Consider the following 9,145-nt stretch of genomic DNA (forward strand, 5'->3'; position numbering starts at 1 on the left):
AAAACGAAGGTGGCAAATGACGGTTGACTTGAACCGGGTTAATGGAGGATTGGGCTTGTGTATTTGGCCAAAATTGGTTTAAAACATAGCCAATCTTCATTTAATTAAACAATTGCAACCATAGCCCGTTGACTTTTAACCCTTTTAAAATTAATTTAAATAAACTTAATTATTTTCAATAAAATATAATAAAATTATAACTATCAAATATGTACTAATTATTGTAATCGATTATTTATAAAATACTTAATTTTCTATATTAAAACACTATTTTTGAATTATTAGCATAACAATCTAGTTAACGGGGAATTAAGGAGTAATACGTTAAATTAATTATAAAGCTTATGTGATATTTATTAAAGTTATTTTAATAATCTTTAAATAATAAGTATATTCTAATTAGATAATACTAATACTAGATTATTAATTTCAAAAGTAATACTTAGTTAATTTTGTAAAATAGATATTTATTGATAGAAAATATTTTTAAAACATTCATTATAAAGTATTAAGTATAAATTAATTAATTTTAAAAGGGGAGGGTCAAAATTGGCTGCCAACACGTAGCACGCACAATATTTAGCAAATAACTATTTAAAATACCTACGGGGATAATTTCCTCTTACAAGGTTAGGCAAGAGACCTACCTTGTTTTCAGTTCCATTTTCTGGTCCACAAATCACACTTAAAGCCTCAAGTCAGTGTGGAGCAATCCAAAACTAGCCAAAGGTTGTACAAACTAATTAATATGTGCTCAAAAGTTCATAACTTAACTAATTAGAGTGATTTCCCAACCCAATTTGAAAGATTCCTAAAATTCACACCCGGGTCTACATGACTGGATTTCGCAAAATTTTCGTGAATAAATATTACTCATAATCTCACGAACACAAATATATAATGTATACTCAATACCGTATTAGTTTTGTGGTTTAATCCCATTTTAACCAAACCCTAAATTTTTTAACAAACTCCTAAAATTTTTACATTTTACACGCTAAAATCTACCCATATTCTATGTATTTAACTTAAATTAAATAGAAATCAGTCACCTTATAGTGCTTGGTGAAAATCCCCCCCCTCCCCCCCAAGAAGCTCCAAATTCGGCAACACAATGAGATATGAGAAAAATAAGGCTAAATCCTGTTATTAAAATGTTATCTGCCCAGTTGACCCTTCTTCGCGATCGCGGAAGCTCACTCGCGATCGCGAAGGCAAAGCTGCCATCGCCCAGAAAATTGCCCTTCGAGAGCGCGAGAAAAGCCTCGCGAATGCGAAGGCTTAACTGACATACCCATCGCGAACACAATGGTCCCACCGCGAACGTGAAGGCTATCGCCTGACCCCCTCCCTAGTTGGCCTCACACTTCGCGAACGCGAAGGACAATGGCCCAGAGCATCGCGAATGCAAGACCCCTCTCGCGAACGCGCAAAGCAAAATTTCACTCGGCCCCATTCCTTCCCCGCGAATGCAAAGCCTTCTCTGTGTTCTTGAAATTTTTTACTTAGCTCCGGGCGGTTTAAAATACACCCAAGCGACCCGGGGGCCCGTCCAAATGCACCAACAAGTCCATAAACATAATACGAACTTGTTCGAAACCTCGGAACACATCAAACAACATCATAATAAGAGTAGCACCCCAAGACCAAGTTGATCAACTTAGGAACTTCAAATTGCTTCAACTAGCTCTAAACACGTCGAACCGTACTTACAACTCGGAATGACGCCAAAATTTGCGTACAAGTCATAAATCACCATACAAGACCATTCCCAAGCTAGAAGTCCCGAATTGACCTCGATAACACTAAAGTCTACTTCAAACCAAATTTAAAGAACTTGAAAACCTTCAATGTGCCAACTTTTAACATTAAGCACCGGAAACGCTCCCCGATCACCCAAACTCGATCCAAACATACGCCCAAGTCCAAAATCATCATACAAACCTATTGGAACCATCAAATTCCAGTTATGAGGTCGTTTACTCAAAATATTGACTCAAGTCACACTTGGCCATCTTAGGCCACTATTAAGGAACTGAGTGTTCCGATTTCAACCCGAACCCTTCCAAACCAAAACCAACCATCCCTCAAGTCATAAAACAGTAAAACCACATACAGGGAGTCTTAATTAGGAGAATAGGGATCTAGAAGGCAAAACAACCGGTCAAATCGTTACACCAAAAATTGCAAAACATTAGTTTTTTTTGTTTTTCTGGCAGGTTACCTGAATAATCTGGCCAAAAACGTAATTTTTCGATCAATATTCTTTGAATTAGTTACTTATTTTAGGGGCTTTTGCATCTATACCCGATTTTGGGGTCACAATTGAACCTATAGCCACTTTGTAAAAATATTTGCAAGCCTACCTACTTTACGATCAACTTCAGATTTATCGGGTCTGAAGTTAAAAAAATTAGTATGAAGTGAAAAAATTGCACTTCAGATGCACTTTAGGCCAAAAGTCTGAAGTGCAACCAATGGTTTCATGCACTTAAGATCAATAAGTCTGAAGTGAAAATTACACTTCAGATGCACTTAAGGCCAAAAGGTCTTAAGTGCAACAAACGTTTTCCTACACTTAAGGCCAATAAGCCTGAAGTGAAACATTGCACTTCAGATGCACTTAAGGCCAAATAGGTTTGGAGTGTAACCAATGTTTTCATGCACTTAAGGCCAATAAGTCTGAAGTGAAAAATTACACTTCAGGTGTACTTGAGGCCAAAAGGTCTGAAGTGCAACAAACGTTTTCATGCACTTAAGGCTAAATAGTCTTGAAGTGCAAATTGCCCAGAAACAGAAATTTGTTCTTTTCCAATATATGATTTAATACCTAAATCTACTCCAAATGAGCTCAAATTTGAAATATGACCTCCAAATATTATCAACAAACCCCAATCATCAATTTATCAAAACAATAATAAATCTAACGAACCCATTTTGCAATTAAGAAAAAGAAGAAGAAGAAGGAGAAGAAGAAGAAGAAGAAGAACAAGTTTAAAAAAATTTAAAAAGTGGGTATAGGTTAAATGGGGGCTACCAAATAGGGTGTCCGTGCAATTTTTTGCTTATTTTAGTCCTAAACATGTCTTAAGATTGATATGCATAACTAATTCCGGGAAAACGTCAAAATTGATCGACACGATCAAAACTAATGGTTTTCCATTCAAACAAACCCTAATCCGTGTTTTATAAAATTTGAATTTAATTTTTTTATCTTAAATCACAATTTATTATATATTTTTGCTCAAAAAATATATGGGTAATAGATTACACAAATTGATTTTGCACAAACATTGTATGAAACACATATTATTGAATTTTTTATGTTAAATTCGTGATAATCAAACCCTAAAACTTTAAAACTCAATATCTCACAAAGTATAAGGTCAAAAAGTATGATCCACAAAAATTCAATATCTCACAATCAATTTAGTATTTAACTTATAAATACTAGTTAGGAGACTTACATGTTTCTCATTGCGGAAGCTGATTGTCTGTTTCAACCATGGCTTGAGTTACTGGTCGGTAGGAAGTATCATAAAGCAAAAAATTCCTTGGTTTCCATAACCTAGATATCCCCTTAGAGAAGCAAAGAGTTTTCTTGATAAACCCTAGTCGTCGTTATCCAAAATGGAAAAACATAATCTTTTCTATATATATGACATAATTAGGATTTTAGGAGGAGGACTAGCTAATAGGCTAACGGGCCAATTAGCACCCCTTATGGGAGGACCAGATCCGGTAGCTTTACCCAATATTTACTATTTGTTACTACTGTTTTTTTTTTCATATTTTCTTATGTCTAGGGTCAATCGGAAACAGCCTTTTCACTTTCAAGATAGGGGTAATGTCTACGTACACACTACTCTTCCCAAACTTCACTTGTGAAACTATATTGGAGTTGTTGCAGTTGAATTATAGAACTGTATACTTTTTGATATAAATTAAATATCTTACTTGAGTATAGTAGTATATGATACTATAACACAATATGTTAATTTATATCTATATCTGGATTGAATACCTAATATCATTATGCATATCAAGTCCAACTATCTTAATAATTGCACATCATCACGCAATCTAATATTATAAGAGATTAATGGACTATTATTCCAATCCTATCATTTAGTTTTTTTGTTGGAGTTTCGAAGTGGTTTGAATTGAAAATTCGAAGTTGAAGATGAACATGAAAAAAATAATAGGTGTATCACTTATGTATCACATCTGTATCATATTTGTATCAAATGTGTATCACATGTATATCCATGTATACCTGCGTGTGAGATACATGCGTGATACATATTTGATACATGTGTCGTAGAAGAATTTTTTGAACTCAATTTTAACTACGAATTTTGATACCAAATCAGTCCAAATCACCTCCAATCTTCCTCAAATTTTGTATATTGCTCGTCTATATATTTTCAATGAATCTCAACCATGCCCATTGAAAAAAGTCGATATATATATATATATATATATATATATATATATATATATATATATATATATATATATATATATATATATATATATTGGCAAAACACCTTAACACCCCCCTAAACTTGACACGAATTATTAGTTACAGCCTTAAACGATTCGTGGTCTTAATTACCCCCCTCAATTGGTAAAAATTGCACGGGGCGCCCTATTTGGTCGCCCCCATTTAACCTATACCCTTTTTTTTTTAAAAAGTTTTAACTTTTACCCACTTTTTAAACAAATTCAGCCCCTTTTCTCCTCCTCCTTCTCCTCCTTCGTTTTCGTCTTCTTCTTCTTCTTCTTCTTCTTCTTCTTCTTCTTCTTCTTCTTCTTCTTCTTCTTCTTCTTCTTCTTTCTTCTTCTATTGTTGGTGCTGCTATGAAACTTCAATTCATGAAATGATTTCCATAAGTATGTTTATCAGATTATTTAAAAATAATTTATAAATAATTGCGTACGTTAGTAGACAATAATTTGTGAATATTTCCACGTACGGGAAGTTTAAGGTCACACTTAGTGATTCTTTTCATGATAATTCTGTTCTTTTCACGTTTATTGTTTCCAAAATTTATAATTTAGATACTGTTGGCAATCTGATTATTTTATGAGTAATACACTATGAAAGAATAAGGTGATTATTTATCTAGTATGTTAGAAAGCTTTTCGAAAACTTCAGCTTATATAGTGCTGAAGTTTTTACAAATGTACTAAATAACTTCAACATCTTCTACTGAAGTTTTTGAAAAAGCTTTATGACAAAACTCATGAATCCAGGACAAAATAACTTCAGCTTATTTAGTGCTGAAGTTTTTACAAATTAATTAAATAACTTCAGCATCTTCTGCTAAAGTTTTTGAAAAAGCTTTATGACAAAACTAATGAATCCAAGACAAAAAACTTCAGCTTATTTAGTGCTGAAGTTTTTACAAATGAACTAAATAACTTCAGCATATTCTACTTAAGTTTTTGAAAAAGCTTTATGACAAAAGTAATGAATACAGGACAAAAACACTTCAGCTTATTTAGTGCTGAAGTTTTTACGAATGAATTAAATAACTTCAGCATCACAAAACTTCAGCTACTAGAATGCTTAAGTTCAGCAATTACAAATAAAAACTTCAGCACTAGAATGCTTAAGTTCAGCAATTACATACAAAAACTTCAGCACACTTGGTTCAGCAATTTTTGCTACTTCAGGCCCGTCTACAAGGATGCTGAAGTTTGCGTGATTGCCTTTGCTACTTCAGGCCCGTATGCTGAAGTTACGCGAAAAAGTGGATACGCTTGCAAAAATTTTTTGCAAAACGGGTACAAGTTAAAACGTGACCCAAAAAGCGGGTATAGATGCAAATGCCCCCTCAGATTGGCCTTTTATGAGCCGTTAGCCCCCCTGGACGCTGATGTGGCAAAGAGTGTGGGCGCACTCGCCTGCCACATATACAGGAAAAATCCACGTGGCAGGCGAGTGCACCCTCACTCTTTGCCACATTAGCGTCCAGGGGGGTAATGACTATCAAAAGGCCAAGTTGAGGGGTATAATTAACACCACGATGTCACGACCCCAATTCACCCTCCATGAACATGTCGTGATGGCACCTAGTTCCTACAACTAGGTAAGCCTACCAGTGCGGAATAACAAATTAACATTTGCGGAATAATTAATTAAAACTGATCATACGGAAATAACAACTGTATATAAGTCCACTCGGCCTATACAACTCAAAAATATGCGGAAGTCTACAACTAAATCCCAAAACCTGAAAACTCACGGGAAACACAGGCTAATAGAATGTAGTAATCTGCTCTACACCAGAATGTCTAAACAACATGAAAGGAAAGAAAAGAGCTATCTGCTAAGGCCGGAATAGAGTAGAGACTCCTGGTCTGCGGACGTAGCAGATATACCTCAAGTCTCAGCTAGGACTCTCCACCACGAGGATGATACGCCTGGGAGGAAGTACCTGGATCTGCCCATGAAAAAAAACATGCGCAGAAGAGGCATGAGTACACCACAGCGGTACTCAGTAAGTGCCAAGCCTAACCTCGGTTGGGTAGTGACGAGGAAGGTCAAGGCCCTACTGTGATAACATAATAAATAATGAGATAACAGAAACAGTTTAAACAAAGTCTACAGCGAGAATCAAACCAGGTACATAAGGAAGAACAGTAATAGAAAACAAAGGTAACAATACACGGAAAAACTGCTCTCAACAAGGAATGGTAGCTGGGGGATCTCTTGGTATCTCGAGGATCTCTTGGTATCCTCATCATCAACACTGGGGATCTCTCGGTATCCCGAAGATCTCTTGGTATCCTCAATAAGTAAGTCGGGGATCTCTTGGTATCCTAATATATATATATATAGAAACACATGTGCTAGGGATCTCTTGGTATCCGGCACCCTCAGTCCAGAATATCTCAAGTACAGGGGGATCTCCCGGGAAGCCGTCCCGTAGTCCCAAATTAAACACACACACAACAACAACGATTCATAAATCTCGGAACAATCTAAAAATCAGGACAAGAAGTAGTAAATTATAGCCTAACATGCTTCACAGAGTACAAATAGCACAGTTAAAATAAATAAGCAAGTAAGCCAACTGAACATAAGTCTCTAAAGCTAGTATAGGTANACCTCGGCCGCAGCTCGCGCAGGTGCTCTGGCTGCACCACGTGCGCGTCCTCGACCTCTCCCCCGGCCTCGGCCTCTGGCAGCTGCAGTAGGGGGCGCGGGTGCCTGGTCATCTCGTGTAGCACGTGTCCTCACCATCTATGAGAGAATAGAAGTCAGAAGTTTAGAATTGATGTCCAAAAATATCGCACGACGAGGAATTCAAATGAAATGAAGATTTTTTTCCTAAACAGTTACATAGCCCCTCGTAGATAAGTACAGACGTCTCTATACCGATCAGCGAGACTCTAATAAACCGGCCTGTGTTCCGTGACTCCTATGAACCTAGAGCTCTGATACCAACTTGTCACGACCCCAGTTCACCCTCCATGAACATGTCGTGATGGCACCTAGTTCCTACAACTAGGTAAGCCTACCAGTGCGGAATAACAAATTAACATTTGCGGAATAATTAATTAAAACTGAACATACGGAAATAACAACTGTATATAAGGCCACTCAGCCTATACAACTCAAAAATATGCGGAAGTCTACAACTAAATCCCAAAACCCGGAAACTCATGGGAAGCACAGGCTAATAGAATGTAGTAATCTGCTCTACACCAGAATGTCTAAACAACATGAAAGGAAAGAAAAGAGCTATCTGCTAAGGCCGGAATAGAGTAGAGACTCCTGGTCTGCGGACGTAGCAGATATACCTCAAGTCTCAGCTAGGACTCTCCACCACGAGGATGATACACCTGGGAGGAAGTACCTGGATCTGCCCATGAAAAAAAAATGCGCAGAAGAGGCATGAGTACACCACAGTGGTACTCAATAAGTGCCAAGCCTAACCTCGGTTGGGTAGTGACGAGGAAGGTCAGGGCCCTACAGAGATAACATAATAAATAATGAGATAACAAAAACAGTTTAAATAAAGTCTACAGCGAGAATCAAACCAGGTACATAAGGAAGAACAATAATAGAAAACAAAGGTAACAATACACAGAAAAATTGCTCTCAACAAGGAATGGTAGCCGGGGGATCTCTTGGTATCCCGAGGATCTCTTGGTATCCTCATCATCAACACTGGGGATCTCTCGGTATCGCAAGGATCTCTTGGTATCCTCAATAAGTAAGCCGAGGATCTCTTGGTATCCCAATATATATATATATAGAAACACATGTGCTAGGGATCTCTTGGTATCCGGCACCCTCAGTCCAGAATATCTCAAGTACAGGGGGATCTCCCGGGAAGCCGTCCCGTAGTCCCAAATTAAACACACACACAACAACAACGATTCATAAATCTCGGAACAGTGCTAAAAATCAGGACAAGAAGTAGTAAATTATAGCCTAACATGCTTCACAGAGTACAAATAGCACAGTTAAAACAAATAAGCAAGTAAGCCAACTGAACATAAGTCTCTAAGCTAGTATAGGTACAAACTTACAGTTAAAATGAACAAGTAAACAAGAAATCTCAATTTAAATACTTCAAGTAGAAACGGATTTACAACAATTAGCTCAAGTACGTGCTCGTCTCCTCACGTACGAGGCATTCAAATATTCAAGATCATATTCTAAAGGAAAAGGGCCCCCACACAAAGTTAGACAAGCCACTTACCTCTAACCGGCTCAATATCAACTAGAAACCACGCTCTTGCCACGAGTATCCGACTCCAAATGGCCCAAATCTATTCAATTCAATTACACATTGTAAATAACATTGCAAACACCTGGTTTTGCTATTAAATTCAAAGCTACGGCGCGAAATTAGGTGAAATGACCAAAATGCCCTTTAGGCCAACGCCTCGGAATCGAATAATTTCCACATTTTTAGAACCCTCGTACCCTCACGAGTCTAACCATATAAAAATCTCCCAAATCGGAGGTCAAATGCCCACTCAAAACTCAATAGTTTAGGTAATGAAGTTTTACCCCAAATTATCCAATTTTGATCCTAAATTCGAATTCCAATGATGTATTTAACTATATAATGATGAAATATAACAAGAAGGGACCAAAGAAACATTACCCAGTGATCTT

The sequence above is a fragment of the Nicotiana attenuata genome, unplaced genomic scaffold (genome assembly GCF_001879085.1).
Source record: "Nicotiana attenuata strain UT unplaced genomic scaffold, NIATTr2, whole genome shotgun sequence".
NCBI lineage: Eukaryota > Viridiplantae > Streptophyta > Magnoliopsida > Solanales > Solanaceae > Nicotiana > Nicotiana attenuata.